Source organism: Lepisosteus platostomus, chromosome 26, assembly GCF_059453375.1.
Source record: "Lepisosteus platostomus isolate fLepPlt1 chromosome 26, fLepPlt1.hap1, whole genome shotgun sequence".
Taxonomy (NCBI): Eukaryota; Metazoa; Chordata; class Actinopteri; order Semionotiformes; family Lepisosteidae; genus Lepisosteus; species Lepisosteus platostomus.
This window is the reverse complement of record NC_142636.1, coordinates 13,164,051-13,180,587: the sequence shown is the minus strand read 5'-3', so window position 1 is coordinate 13,180,587 and position 16,537 is coordinate 13,164,051. Positions and strand designations below refer to the sequence as shown.

Below are 16,537 nucleotides of genomic sequence, written 5' to 3'. Positions count from 1 at the left end.
GCTCACCTCCAGCCACACAGACAAGATGTGTTCAAGAACGTCGTTGACCCTTAATCACCCCCTCCACATTACCTTGATGAGCATGATAATGAACCAATTCTCTTATGTGGCATCTGTCCCATTCCACTAACTCCTTCAAAGGATAATTAGTCATCAGCTCCACTTATGTTAGCAGTACTTTAGGCGGTGGACATCTGACTCTGTTCCCTCAGAATGACAACCATGTTAGGCACTATCCAAGTGTTTTTAACTTGATTATTCTGATCATTTCTCAAAGCCTCATTAAATCATACTGATGTAAGATTTAACATGTAAAACCTTCACCGAATGCACGTCTTCCATAATAAGGACTGATGCTTCTTAGCTTTGTCAATCAATCAGTTCATCAATAAGTCAGTGGATTCCAGCCCAGAGGCTTGTGGGTTCAAATTCTGGGTGGATTGTGGCTCTGTGCTGTATGTCATGCAAAGTTTTGAAATAGATGCCCTGAGGTCAAATTGAGGAATAACAAATCATCTTTTGGTTTCTGTGCCTTTTACTTTTTGAATAAGTGATATCAAAAAGCTGCAAAGCCACTAAATTTACATTTCAGATACTCACAAAATGTACAAATGGAAAAGTAACTTTTTAAGAGTTTTGCTGTTGATCTTCATCACATAAGGCTCATACCCTTACTGAAAGTAGTCTTTAATGGCATAGGAGACGAAATAGTGAAATACTGTAGCTGAAATAGTTGAAAACATTACCCTTAAAGTTGTTATTTTTGAGAAACTCAGCACTGAATGCAGAAACATGGTAACTATAAGTCTAAATAAGTACGTTTCGAATTACATTGAAGGCACTCGAGAACTAACGAAACTTAAATGAAGTGTTCCTCTAATACCGAGGATGATCATCCCTGGTTTAGACCAGCTATTTCGCTGTGAAACAGCGACCTCCAGTGGCTGTATGAGGCTATAACATCAATGCTGTCGCTTCGAATGGTCTCGCCTGCTCTGTTCCTTCAGAGCAAACCCTCGTACAAACAGGTTTGATTTATTTCACTGTAGTTTCTTATTTCTGACCACAAAACGACATTAGGCTTTTAAGATATTTTAATTGCACTGGAATGCGTATATATATTTAAATGTGTTTGACTTTAATTCTGTTCTTCCTTATTAAGCCGCTTAAAAGATTGTTTTGAAAACGCTGGCGCAGAAGTCCCAGATCTGTACCGAAGATGCGTGCCGGTCACTTTGCAAATTAAGGAAATGTTTTAATTGAACATTTCTCTTGTTGTGAACGAACCCAAGCTCTGTTTGCAGGCATGTTAAGTTTCCTAATGCTCAGACATGTTCCCTGTTTGTGTTAGGCCAGTACATCTTTGAATCAGAAAACTCATTTACCTCAGATACGGATCAGCGCATACCATGACTTCTGAACTCTTACATTGGTGTTCAGTCATCAGCTGACAACTTCATTCATGATTTCGTTTCATTCAGGGCGTTTCTTTGCGGAAGTATGTTTTAGCGAAACTCATCTCGACAGTGAACTTCCTTTCTGCCTACCCACGCTTCTCGGCTCGAAATTGAAGAAATTAATCAGTCAGAACCGACCGGCTCTGTCTTCTTAATTCATTCACTGAAAGGTCGCGTTCTGTCACTGTCGGAAGTAAAATTTACTGCAGATGTGTGGGTGTTCGAGTTTTGTGTTGGGTAAGGTTTTTAACCAGTCATGGATCAATTTCTGAAATAAGTGGGTCACATTAGATCGGTACGTTGGTAGCGGCCGTCCACTACAGACCTTTTCCAACCCAAATCAAAAGCGTAAGTTACGGGTCAGTTGCTTATTAGTCGCTGGTAAGTCGGTAAAAAAAAACAGACTCATAATTAACAGTCCGAAAAAGGTGACCGAGACCTCCGATAGGGGCTTAATCATCATTAAATGCGGTTAAATGCATTAACCACCCCCCACTTGAACAAAAACAAAATTCTGGGGTTGCTTAAGTACACAGAACACCCGCAGTACTAACTCTGTGTGTCTCATGGAGAGCAAGCTGGGGTATGCGTAAAGGCAACTTTCTAATGCAAGAAATTGTATATGGCTAACAAAGCGACCTTATCTTGTGGCTAGTGTATGCAGGGACGTTAATGCCCATTGTGAGAACTGAGGTACTGTGGTTCTCGGCAAATGAACTGCACTAAAAGTACACAAGGGGTCGCTGTCGCTCAGCGCACTGTAAAAACCCTCAAGTCTGTCCATACCACATCTCGGAGAGCCCCAATCCGCCAAGTCTTACAGACAGCACTAAGTTACCTCGTTTTCAACACAGGGAATCCTTTGGAAGTTATCGATCAGTTAGGCAAGTAATTACGTTTCTGAAGGCTGTTTGTGGCCCAGCTAAAAGGCATTCGTCCTGATTATCTGTGATGCAAATAATCAGGGGGGAGGTACATTCATACATGATGACATGAAAACTCCCCTTCCCTGTAGCGGAAAACTCTTTCTGGCTTTGCCTGTGAAGTCTTTTAGTAGTAACACTTTCATTCGAGCTTCCCTAAAAATAAAACAGCACAGCTTTTCAGTTTTATCATCAAGTGAAGTACCGGATTGCTTAAAATAAGCGGACTAAAACATACAACATTAAAATTATATGAAATAAGCAGAATGGACTATACCTATTCAGAAGGCATTCTTGAATAATAATTAAAAAAATGCTAAGCCAAAAACTATAGTTTATGTGTGAAATGGGGGCTGGGTGGTTTATCTGTTCTCCTTTTCATTACCGCAGAGGTCTGTGCTTTAGAAAGGTCAAAACATGTTGTCTCTATGGAGATGATTAAAGCAAACACAAGCACTTGGTGAATTCAGGAAAGTGTTTCTCAGACCTACTGTATGAGTCAGTGAAATTGCAGAAATGAATGCTCACCCTTCCCCTTGCCTTGAATCTGTTGTGCCTGAGAGCCTTTGTCAAACGTGATTTAGAATGGTTATCAGGAAGTTGTAGTTAGAACAGTAACAACAGTGCCTAATTGCATTGGTGTAGTGCTTTTCCTTTCTAAGCATCCCAAAGCGCTTTGCAAATAAGAAGGCATTCATGTTGTAGCACAGCCATCATTCTGTGCCAGCAGCTCCCCTGCGCAGCAGATCAGGTGCAGGACTGAGAAATGACTTGACCGTTTTGAATTAAAGGGGAATTCAGGGAGGCCAAATTGTGCAAACCCAAAACCCTGGATTTAGCCAGGACCCCAAGGTTGATGTCACACCCGGGCTGGGGGTGGCTCGTGTCCCTGTGTTCCAAGGGGCACATTCGCACGGGGAGTCGCCCCTCCGCCAGCTGTGTGCGAACTAGGTCAAGACCCTTAGCAGTTAGGCCCGTTACCTTTCAATCAGGAAGTTGATCCAACGAGCAATCATCGCACCAGGCAGGCTAGTTAAGGCTGGACTCTCTGCTGGGCCAGTACTCTGACATTAGAGCTAAGCATGTTAAGCTACTGCTAACGTACTCCGGCTAACCCTCTGAGCAGTGATCCAGCAGGGACTCTCCTTCATCTTGAAGTCCGCTAACTGGTACCTTGGGATCCCGTTCCTCCCCCGGATCCACAACAGAACTAGCCTGTTCAGCTGCCTGTTATATCCCGATGAAGGTCTCCCCAGCCTTCGTTCACCTAGCTGAGCCTGCCTGCTCACCACTTCTCCTCCTGCCCGTCTCTCTGGGATTCCCCGGGGTTCCCTGATGTCTCGACCTGTCAGCCCCGTGCAGCTCTGTGCAGCAGCGGCTGCAACATAACAGCTAACACCCCTACTCTTACGTACTATACCAGTATCTTGCCTGCCCGGGCAGTGAAGACCTTAGCTTATCATCTGACATGAAGGAAAGCACCTGCTACAGTGCATTGTCACTTGTCACCATACACCAGACAGACATTTGGAAACTGACCTGGAGGAAAGCATGCCACTTTCTGATCTGTTCACACACTGTAAAGAACAGGACAATACTGAACTTGGGTTTGACATTGTGTGTGCGTATTGACATCTCTCCTCCTTCATCCTATTGCTATTCCTTTCGAAATGTACTTCCTACCGCTGGTTTTTTTTTGTGGCTCTGTCCCGTATGGTTCGGCTCTGTGTTTCCCTGAGATGAATGGCATATTTTGCCATGATTATGTCAACGACTTTTGTTCAGGGGAGAAATCTGCTCCTTTTCCACCTGCGTGAGGTCACTGTTTGAGTCGATGAATGAACACAGTAAGCATATGTAAATTGTACAAGTGCACGCTTTGACAAAGATCATACAGAAATGCTGTGAGGAAGGGTGTGTTCAATTCTGAGTGTCCATGTAATTGAAGAAACAGAGGCTCAGGTGATTAGGCTGGAGCTAACTCTTCGGAGAAAGATGTGGAAATGCACTAAGATGCTTTGTGTTTTTAACCTTGCACCCCACCCTGCTCCTGGGAAAATTGTATTAGGCTGATTTCAGCATAAAGGATTCTTCAGATCTGGTTTTCCTAGTTAATCCACTCTGGCAATTCTCAGTTACAAGGTTCAAAACAATTATACAGAGCGGAAGCTTCCTCTTTGAGTGAATATGACAACAATTTGGAATGCGAGGCCAGCGGTACAGTTTGGCTATGTGTGACTCCACAGCTGGGAATTATAGTAGATTGGCACCATGGCAACCATGACACACCCTGCTGATTCCAAATTCTGGAGGCATGAAACAAAAAAGAAAGGGCTAAAAGCTTACTTTTACAAAAGAGCACTCACTCTAGTACCAAAGGCTTGTGCAACATGAGCTCCAAAATGTCTTTTGGGATCTAGATTTTTTGTGCATCCGCAACAGAGTTCCAAATAACATTATCATTGCACATTGTGATCTCATTTTTGCTCACAATCTACGAGGCTATTTTGTGCGACTTTTTACTGATAATTTTTCATCCCTTCTTATAGCTTTCAGACTAAATGTTCATCTTAATGCTGAACAAAAGAACAAACATTAGACTTGCTCATGATGGTCACATGCCTAAAAAGCCACGTTCTGCTCGGTTTTAGCAATCAAGCTATTCTTGGGAAGTCTGGGTGAAATTTATGGTAAAAGCAAAGTTGTTTTTATTTCCTGCCTGCTTTCTGTAATTGTCTGCCTCAACCATGTGGTGCTCAGGTACTTCTTCTGTTGTACTTACTAGCACTTACAGGCAGATAAAACAGCTATAGGGGGTTCCCAGCCTTGTAGTTATCATGTGATTTCCCATCACCTTTCAAAGAAAGGATTGCAGTAACTCCTTACTCAGCAGAAAATGAATATATTTCCTTTTATGGGCAACACTCTAAAACTCATCACCATAGGAGATAAGAGCACAAATTTACATCTTTCAAAGTGTTTTCTTTCTTCTCTCGGTGCGCTTGTTTACAGTATATGCGCCTGTTTACAGTATAGTGTGTCCATTACAATGGTGGGGCTTTAGGACCCACACATAATGCAGGGTGAGCGCCCCCTACTGGCCCCTCTCACACCTCTTCCAACAGCAACCTTAGCTTTCCAAGGAGGTCTCCCATCCAGGAACTGACCAGACCCACACCTGCTCAGCTCCAGTGGGTTTCAGCACTTCAGTGCTCTGTTGCAGTTTCCCAAAATGCCGAAGACCGTCAGGAAGAAATGTATTTATAATTTATATATAATTATATAGTTATAATTTGGCAGAAAAAGCAATTCCAAAAGTAAGAAGAAAGGTAGAAAGAAAAACATTTCAGCTTTTGAGCCTTGATCAAGGGTGGGGAGGGGGAGAGGAAGCTTTGGGTATATAAAATGGAAAGGGGCACAAGAGACATAGCATGTGAGGACCAAAGTGGGCCACTTTCAGTTTCCAGCTGCATCACACATATGTCTTTTAAATGTTCCCTCCGATGAGCAGTGTATTTATGGTACGCCTGCTGTCCTGACCTTGGTGGGTCCTGAGACCCTAACCTGAGATATCAGCTGGGGTTCTGTCCTCACGTGGGTAGCTGAAGGGAATATATGAGGACTCTCGTTTGCTGCTGTGCAACTGTGAATTTGCTGCTGTGCTGTGCACCAGAGTATCGGAGTGCTGAAGTAAGACACTTTCCGTCAGAGAAATCTTGTGTCTCCTCAAACTGAAGGGGAATTTTCAATTAATCACATGCCTTTTTTTGGAAGAAAACAAAAAGGAAATGGTACATACACTAGATGTCACATTTTTTTATTTTCCTGGTATACCCTTGTCAGGGTGAGCATAGCAGCATTTCTGTAAGCACTGCCCATTTTAGGTGTTTGAATGCTAAAAACACAATTTACTGTAATTATCACATGCTATACACTTCCTTTGTGTCACATCATACTGCAACAAAGAACAAATAGTTATTAATTTACAGTTACCCCACCTATTTTGAGTGCTAAGCATGAATATATCATTTCAAGCAATATTTTTCTGGGCAAGTTTATAGTTGACATTCCTTAAAGATCTCGTATAGCCATTGTTGGTTTATTTTGGAACCACCAACTGCTTTTTTCTTTGTCTCTAGAGCACCGACAACCTTTATAGGTTTGTTAGAAAATGAGTCATGCAATCTATTGCCTCCAGTTTTGCCACACATCTGTCCTGACGCATGACTTTCGCAGTGCCTGACAGGAGAGGCTGCTCTGATTGGTCGAACAGTGTGTCCCGCAGTGACATCACTGCAGGTGCCCTGCAGGTTTCCCAGAACTGTTGTTTAACATAAGGCCAAGTGAGGTCTTGACAAGGACAGTTTGTCTCAGTTTTACCTGAACAGAGCTCTGGCAAGGGTGGCACATATTAGAGAGTCCTTGTCACAGTCAGCTGGTAAATTGACCAATGTTTGAACAAGCCCATAGTGGCCAATCTAAGCTCCAATCTATCATGAGCCACATGGGGACGCCATACATATCAAGTGTTCAAAACAAAAGTGTCTCCCAGTTTTCACAAATGTTTTAGAAGGCATAACTCCTCAGATTTCTTTAACTCAGATTGTTTGGATCTTTTTAAATGAGCAGATCACTTCCTACGGTCTAAGCCATTTTAAGATCTTAAAGATCATGCAATAAAGATCTTTTGGATTCTCTGTTTTCCTTGCATGTTGTGCTTGTCAGAGCCATTAGCTGTTTTTCAGGCTGGGAACCATATCACCTACAAGTGCTCTACTTTCAACAGGAGGGGTGATATAGTTTCTGTAACTCTTACCTTGATGACTTCTGACAATCCTTAGCTTGTAAGGATGTCTTACAGCCTTGTCCTTTCATACAGAGAGTCCAGAGAAAATTGTCCCTTTTTTTTCTGGTAGCGCACAACTGCCTAAGCACCATCCAGACTGGACTGGCTTCAGTAATTGTGCTGCCTGTGTTAGGAAAATGCTGAAAGATGAGCAGCTCAAATGTGGGTGGGTTGGTGAAGTCTGTCTGCATGGGTTTGTATGGTCCACAGCTGTAGGCCATGGAGTGGAACACCCACCCCCACAAACATAAGTTGTGGTTTATAACAAAAAAAAAGTTGATTCAAAAAAGAATTAAGAAAAAGAAAGTGTTCTAAAACAGCAAGGGAAAGAGAAGTATTAACATTGAGGAGAAGAAAGAGAGAGGATGAAAATAAAACCTAGAAGCATATCACAAAGTATGGCCACATATTTAACCATTTATATCATTTGTAATACAGGAAATGTTGTTATCATGAGAGCTACCACATCATCATAACATATGAGACTAATTATTTTTTACATTAACAGTTATGACATCATGGCTATAAGTTTCTATCAGATGGTTTGAGCACAGCTGTTATGTGACTTGAGACCACAGGCTAGGAGAACCAGATGATATTATAAATGTAACATAAAATTTGTAAATGTAGCAAAACATATGATTGTGAAGCAACTGATAAAAAGAATGCTGATAATGCTGTTTGGTGACATGAGATCTTGTGCTCCTTTTTCTGTGGCAGGAGCATGTTTATTTAATATCCTGTTTAATGACTGCCGAGACTTTAGTGGAATGAGGAAGCAGAAACCACCGTTGGGTGACATCAATGTCAACAACAGCAGGGTAACGGCAGTTAAAAATAAGGGAGAAGAAAGCTTAAAACACCTTTACTGATAATGGCCTCCTAATAATCCCTAGCTATGAGCTGGCTTCATAACTCTGCTCTCCTCCCCAGTGAGAGCTGCTGTGTGGGGAGTGTACTGGCGCATCACCCTACACACTGGTGGTGGAAGAAGGGAGTCCCCATTACCCGTGAAGTGCTTTGAGTGGACTGTCCAAATACATTTTTAACAGTATACGGGCAGTTCCAAAGAGGAGAATACAGTAGGAAGCCAAAATTAAACAACTGTCTGCACTCCCTTAGAAATAACATTGCAAACTTGTATAATATGCTAGTAGTTCAGGTGGCTGCAAAGGAACAAGTAACAGGTTTATTCCGTGCTGAAAAATAGAAGAAAGAAAACCAACGTTTTGGGAGCCGTCTTCAGGTGTGTGTTTATGCGAACTTGCTAATTGTACTCAGAAGGCGTGTTCTTTTTATAGCTGTCAGGGACGACATTATTTTTAAAGATCTTAATTGAATTAAAGGGGCGTCAAGACCAGCACGAATAGTACTCTAAAACGGAAGTCACGGAAGTTTCCATTTAAGCAGCTAATTTCACTCGAAGTCTCATGGCCGCATGACGAGGTAATCTTTTTTGTTAATTATAGATTCGTGGTTACATATAATAGATCGTGTTTTTTAAGCAGTGCAATTTGTATTTATACATTATTTGTGTGTGTGGAGATAGACGAGGGTAATATGTCTTAATCAAATGTGAGGTCTGGTTCTTTAAGATTTATTCTGATGTGAAAGTACTACGTCTTTAGAAAGCAGTCAATTGAAGTCAAGGTGTCAATTGCAGTCATTTTGTGAATCATATCTTTCTTGTGGTACTCGGCCGAGCTAAACATATTTTACTCAGCGGTCGGCTCCTTTCCCTGAAAAAAAAAAACTCTAAAAGGTTCAGAAACTCAAATTAGTCTCACAACGGAGGAGATATTTTACGGATTTAGAGTTAGGATTAAATAAAACCTAGCGTTGCACGACCGATAATATAATATGAAACTGGTTAAAAAAAGGTGTGGTAAAAAGGCTGATAATTTCGCATGCAATTTTAAAACAGGCGAAGAGTAAGCTTCTTAACAAAAATCGAGGTAGTAAATCGAGGGTACTTTTATCAACACGAGATACTCCAATGACTGAAACCGAACGAGCGAAATTGAAAATGGAAACTACTCCTCATTCATTTGATATGAGTCTCCCTCACCACCACGTATGTTTTTATTGAATGGGAATTTAATATTGAATACACCCTAGAGTAAACATTTATTTTTTAAACTTTTGAAATCGAGGAAAGCAGCGATACTCGGTCGTCATTTCGGATACAAGAGCAAGCGATGCACGGTGGTTGTGTTCGCAAACAGAAGAGGGTTTTTCAGAAGAAAAGCGTTGTGTCCGTATTTGCAAAAGATGCAGATCTGATCTCGATGCAATATTGTATCGAGCTAAGCATTCAAGCTCGAGGAAATGGATTCGCAGTTCCGCCCCAACACGGCCGCAGATGCACACATGTAATGGCGCGAAACTACTATGAATGTCAGGCAAAGACGTGGTTTTCCACACACCTTTCATGTAGAGAAAGCAATATCACGTGCGGTTATCCCACATGCTCCATATTTGCATGAACAGATCTTTCTCTGCCAAAACACGAGACTACAGCCAGGAAGAAAGCTTGTACTTCAGGATTAAAAGAATACCTTACACGTTATCAAGTCAACTCAAAGCGAGACGTGTAGATTAATAAAAACGTGGATTTGGCCTTGCTTATGGGTTTACCTGAGATGTCTAATCACACTGTTTTACGTGCAAATATTAAATGTGAAAATATCACAATATTAAATCTTGGCGCGTTAACCTATAAACTACACTGGTATTTTTCTGTATGTGATTTGTAACGGTACAGCTGTTCTGACTCAAATGGAGATGTTTCTTCAATAGGACAGGCCATACTGTATATATTACGTATATATACACATACTGTATACTTGTGTGTGTGTATATATATGAATAAATTCTCAGAATTTGTTGTGTGACTCATTATGCAAGAAAGTTGAAGCATGCTACGTCATAGACCATCCAGATTTTTAATAAAGTGAAGTGTATGTGGTCATATTGCTTTGTGTGTGTGTGTGGAAGTCTCTCAGCTGTGAGTTTTTAACTATGCAGTAGTAGATAAGGATGAAGATGGCAAAAACAGTCGTTTCTACAAATACCAGTTTTCATCTCTGAATATGGGATGTAGCAAGTACAACTAAATACAATGTTCTGCATTGACTCCTTCCAAAAATATTTCAGAATGTTTTTTTTTATTTCATGCTTGTGAAGGAGAGTTTATTTGTGCTGTACACATTAAAATTTGATTAACATATTTTATGGACCGTATAGCACTGCCAGATTATGAGTAATAACCTCTCTGGAAAAAAATATAAATGTGTGGGAGCCTTATAAATGAAAGTTTATGTCTGCGGGGAGTTGGGCATTGAATTCTTTGACTGGGAGTTCAGAAGAAGTACAATAGAAAAAAAAACCCCAGCAATAAAAGCCTTGTAGAGTCAGGCTACGCAAAACACTTTTAGATTACTTACACAATATCGTCTAATTTTATTACGTGACAACATTTGTTCTGGAATTTTATGCTGAATACAACAATCAGAGAATTAGAAGATGATAGATTTTAGAGTAATTTAGTGTGGAGAATAGTAGGATAGAATTTAGAAGGCATGTCTGTGGTTTACCATAAATTTTATCACTGAATTATTTGGATAAAAGGCTTATGCACATCAAGTACTTTAGTTCATTAGTACAGTATATCATTTTTCTCATTTGCTGCGATAATGAATTATTCTTTGGGCATTGCTTTCTAGATCATGTGTTCTAATTATGTAAATCTCCTCTTTCATTATTTGTAGTTCTGTCCTCCTCTCTTTTTATAGTTTCACCTCTGATAAGGCTCCCTTTCTTCCTAAAGTCTTCTTAGACTCTCAAACCGCATCTCATATCTTGACAGATAAATACTGTTATCTCTATCTTTATAAATACTGTTATACTGTTAGTATGTAGCACACAAAATGGCTTATTTGAGAGAGCAGAACTTGTTCAAGATAAGATAAATGCATGCTTAGTGAAAAGGGCAAAATATGAGAATGAGATTTGATTTTATCGTGGCAGACTGGAGAAAATGAACAATGGTCCTACTGTTCCATTTGCACATTCTCTCAGTTTCAGTTTTTTCAGGTCCTGTGCCATCTCCTGACTTGGGAGGTCCCCGAAACTATACAGTCAAGAGCCCACCATTGACAGGGTACCCACAGACATCTACCACAAAAAGAAACTTCACCATAATTATGAATGCTGGTTGGCGCTGTTTCCATCCACGTCTGCAGAAAGAGTTTGAACAAGACTGGGCATGTTACCCACAGAGGTTTCAAAAATTGTCTGCCCAGTCTTTTTTCTATCTTCCAGCATCTGCTTCAATGGTGTGGTTGCTCTCCACTAGCCTAGCAGTTCCCGAAAGAATTGATATCTGGTGTTTTCACTGGTCAAGTGAGGAAGGAAATCTCTTCTGTGCTTCTCTAGTTCATCACACTCCTGAGTCTAAGTCATTGGAATGAGAGGGGATGGGTGGGAGCTAATATTTTGGTCACTGGGTGTATATCATACATGCAGTTGCACTAGAACAACTGCTTACCCAGCATGTCAGTGCAGTAAAATCACTACTGTTGAGTCTTCGGGACAATTAAGACATTTTAAAAATGACAGGAGACTATTCAGCCATCTGCTCATTTGGGTAAGTCAAATTTCTCTGTGGAAGAGTGCCACTTGTGAGATACTGTTGAACTTTTGTTAATGAGCTTCTGCTGGAAAATTCTGAATATCTTGGCAGTGAGCTATTTTTGAAATGCCTAAAAATACATCAGCTGAAGAACAAAAGACTGCTTTAATCTGACTTCTGGGAATGCTGTCATATCCCTTGGTTGAGTCATAAGGGTATCTTCGGTGGGTCCACCAACACACCAAACACACAGCTGTAAGGTTGAAAGCACCTGTGTGCGTTATTGTGCAGTGAAAATCAAACCACCACAGCCAAAAACCAACACAAAAACCTCAGCCTTTCAAGTCCCTGCCTGGACTTCTCATGGCGGTGAGACTGGTTTGGCTTAACCGGCTTGGTTTATCGTGGTTAAACCACTTTCAGAGTAAGTGCATCAGCAATTATGAATGCTGAAAAATAAGGACCCTGTGCAGGGCTCAAATAGGCTTATTCCCCGAGCAGTAGTTGGAAGTCAAAATAGAAAAGGAAACCAGTCCTTATATCCGAAATCTGAAGGGCAGGCGCTGGTTAAGACCAGGCAGAGACAATACAGCGAGGCAACCAATCCAAAAACGCCAAGGCAGAGACGTGGTCAGAATCTAGTGAGAAATGGGAAGTAAGGGATAGAACAGGCTTTTGAAGGGGGGTTGGTACGCGCACTAGGGAGCTCCAGGGAAAATCTGAAATCGTGAGCGATGGTCAGGGAAAAGAGGGGGGTTGAAGTAGTGACGGGAGTGAAAGGCGATAGGAAGATTAGTTGCGGCGTGAGTGTCTGTTTGAGTGGCTGCACGTGGGAATGTGACTGTGTTTAAGCAAGTGCGCAGTTTGAGTGCAGCCAGTTGACCTTGGACCCCTTAGAGGTTTTTTTTTCCCTCCTTACTAAGGAGTTTTTGGTTCCTCTCCTCCGTTGTCTTCTGGTCTTTTCTGTTCTGTGTTCACAACATGCGTGGTCACTTGCATTGTTAAGCGCCTTGGGGGCAACCTTGTTGTGAAAGGCGCTATATAAAAATAAATTGAATTGAATGGCGTGCGTGCGGAACGGGTGACTAAGTGGACCATCCTCTGGTTGTATTTGTATTTTTAAATTCTTTATACATTTAATACTTTAAAAAAAAAAAGACAAAGTGGACCAACGGGAGATTGCAAGCGGAGATAGGGTGGAGGAGGAAAGCTTGAGATGAATGTGAAGGGAGATTTGTGTTTGATATATAGTGCTAATGTCTGTAATGGTGATTGTTACCAGCTGTGTGAGAATGACTTGTCATTATCCTTCCATTTAATGTTTTCATTTCTCCTCCAGCTTGCTTTTTTTTGTGTAGAATTCTGAGGACACCCTTTACTGTCTGAAGATACACTTCCATGCTGTGACACACTGTTTGAAATGAGTGTTGCTGGGAATATAATTTCCCAAATTTTGTCAGTGTTAAGAAGGATGGCTTGGCCTCACTGCTCAACATCTCCCTTTTGCTTTTATAAGCTTTTTTTTTGGGGGGGGAATATCAGGTCTGATATTCTTAGTTGAGCTTGTGTAGCAGGGTTCCAGACTGGAGGGCAGGGCCTGACAACTACTCCGTGAGACAGCTGGGTGTCAGCTTCTCTGCATATGATGCCTGCATGGTGCTGCTTCACACTGGGTGTAACATTAAAAAGCATTCATGTTAATAATAATGGTAATGTTAAATCGAGAAAAATCTCTCTGAGAAGTATTGAGCAGTTTCCCTAAATGGGGTAACAGGGTTGTGTGAGTTACATTGAAATGAAGTTTAAACTGAAGTGTGCTTTATTGCAGAATGGGAGCCCTCTGTTAGTGAGAATCTAGCTGAGCTGTCTACTGAAGTCAAGTGAGGCTGCATTTCAGTTTCTGCTTATTAAGAGTTAATCAGAGGAGACCCCAGCATCTCCATCTTTGACTCCTGTGCTGAAACTATTGAGTCAATTTCCATACAATATTATTGCTTCTAAGAGCAAAAGCTATCAATATATTTTTTTGTTTTCAGTGTAGTAGTGATACCGTTGTATATTATATACTAATATATATTTTCCATGCCAGTTAAGCAGGAAGGAGCTGAAACAGCCAACGTTCCGTGGAAAATATGGTTATACAAAATATTGTCCATTTAAAAAAAAAGTTTTCTCCATTCAGAGGGTACATTTGTGCAGTGTGGCACAAGTGCTGCTGCTGTGCCACTGCATTTGGATCCCGAGTTCAGTTCTGGACTGGGGTACCTTCCGTGTGGAGTTTGCATGTTCACCTTGCAAGTTTTTGTCAGGCACTGCGGTTTATGTGCAGTTTCCAAAGGCTTGAAGGCCAGGTTCATTTGTCTCAGCTGTGTGTATGTCCTGTCCACGTGTGTGTGGCATGGCATTCCTATCTCAGTTAATGGTACTGCGCGGTTAATGTTAATGGTACTTATCAGGATGCTGTCCTTCCACAGCCTGAGCCAGGACCAGCGCTCCATACAAGTACTCTTACCAATGAAGTCAGCTAGTAGTCACACTTCTGTCCCTCCCCTTAATTGACATACTGTCTATGGTTTGTCATTTTGAAGGATCTATCAGAGCACAGATTGTGTCTGCCTTGGGTGTTTCAATCAGATGTGTTACTGCCAAGAGTTGTCACTCAATCTCAGAAGGTGCCACTTCTTCTCTAGCCTTTCCAGGCAGTGAATTGAGTGTGACCGCACAACAGCTCGAGGGGAATTCCTGGTGACCTCGTGGTAGTCTTTCTGTACTTGTGATATAAGAACACATGAGATATAACCGTTTGCTATTTGTTCTTTACCAGCAGGCATTATTAATATTGTATGTTAGATTTTATTTAGATAGAGTGTGTGACATCTGGCAGAGTAAACATTTCTAAATTCAAAGCAGAGGGAATGTTTGCTGAGATGTTGGGGATCCCCATCCTGTGAGCAAAAACAAGCGTAAAGTTTAACTTGGTTTAACTTGTTAATTTAATTGTGGGTAAATGAATGTCAATGAGCAGCATGTAGGATCATAGTTAGACCACAGAGGGTGGCAGATGAGGAGAGGGAAAGGAGGGTTAGACCATAACAGGGCAAATAATAAGTAAATGGAAGGTAGAATTTACATGTGTTTTTATTCAAAGAATGTGTAATGTAACGAATGCATTCCTCACTGGGCTCCAATTAGTCTTTACTCTGCAATCTCCGACAGTTTCCAGAAATCATTGAACACTTGCAGTCACATCGCGTACCTGCCTTCAGACTCGGTGTCATACCAGTGTGTCATACTGGGGCGGAGTGGTGGGTCTGCACCTGTGGCTGGAAGGTTGCTGGTTCAAATCCAGCAAGGCCCTTAACCCCAGCTGCTGCAGTGGCGCTGTGACTCATGGAGAGCAAGCTGGGGTCTGCAAAAAGACACATTCCTAATGCAAGAAATTATATACGGCCAGAAAAGTGATCTTTTAAGAATAACACAACCAAAAGACACAGCCTTTTATTAGCACCGAGAGAGATGAATAGCTTTGAAACATCTGGTGCTCCGGAACAGAAAACGAAAAGACAGAAATACAGCAACAGTAATGTAAACAGGTCAGACTTTCAGTGCTTGTTCTGGATTGACCCCCTTTATGATGGTACGAAGGCGGGTTTAGTCATAGCATTCCTGGAAACTGGCCAACGTGACATCAGCAACACATGCTCGAGAGGTTTCAACATTTAGAAAGAAAGAAATGAAAACCACTCAAAGTGGTGGAAAACTTTTGTTGGCATCACTCTTGTCTCAGTAGAGACTGAAACACCACTGCTCATGCAGTATGTTGCCTGCTATGACTGTGGAGGCTACAGTTTTAAACAATACAGGCTCACCAATGAGTTAGTTTTTGACCTTCATCGTTATTTTAGAGCGTTTTTGACCCGTAGGGACTTGGTTAATATTCATGGTTGGAACTGTAAACTATTCTGTTGGATAAAGGTCATTTCTGCTTCAGTATTGGTGAGTTTGTCACTTTTGTATTATTGCAGAATAACCTCATTTTAATTTCCCCCTTCTGGGAACCTAATCGTGTTATATGTTGTATTTAAGTTCGATTTTTTTAATAGTGTTTTCTTGTCAGCTGTTTAAAAACTGTTTTTATCTTTATGATTTCTCATAACATCAACAATAGTAAGTGAGAAAAGGGTTTTATTTTCCTACTGTTTACCTCATTAATGCTCATGCTGTTTTGGGTGAAATAGAACTGAGATTAAACATCTACCTTGGGTTCATAGTCAGGAAATGCCTGAAATCTTTTAATTTAATGTCCAACCCACACGTTGCTGTTTATATTTTCTATATAGGACTGTGAGAAGTATATGTTATTGTTAATAATGATAACAGAGGAATTCTTGATTGTGATGGTGGTGGTGAGCTGTTGCACGTTATTTCAAACGCAAGGGTAACATGCTCTCACAGTCCTAGTCCCGTGCGCAGCTGAATTCTGTACTAGCTAGAATTAGGAGACAGAAGTGTGAAGTCACCAAAAAGAAGGAAATAGAGTGATCAGTCCGGGACATTATAAAAGCACCCAACAAGGCTGTTGCTTCGTGTTTTAGCTGTATTTGTTAGATGGAAACAGGAAGCCTCACACATATTGTGGTGTTTTAAATGACTAAGTGTGGCATCCTGTGAAAAAGTC

The 16,537-nt window shown here is 41.2% G+C and overlaps 1 protein-coding gene across 5 annotated transcripts in view; it reads left to right on the top strand.

The window, feature by feature from the left end:
• The first annotated feature begins 952 nt into the window (after window positions 1-952).
• The window catches only part of LOC148640223 (uncharacterized), a 22,619-nt gene continuing 7,034 nt past the window's right edge, over window positions 953-16,537 (top strand). The window contains exon 1 of one of the 5 annotated variants that reach the window (XM_088621622.1): window positions 953-1,028. The gene's annotated coding sequence lies outside the window, so the exon portion shown is untranslated. Of the gene's footprint in view, window positions 1,029-8,380; window positions 8,473-8,497; window positions 8,673-15,292; window positions 15,856-16,537 lie in introns of those variants that run through there. The other 4 variants (XM_088621620.1, XM_088621623.1, XM_088621618.1 and 1 more) reach the window with 4 other exon arrangements.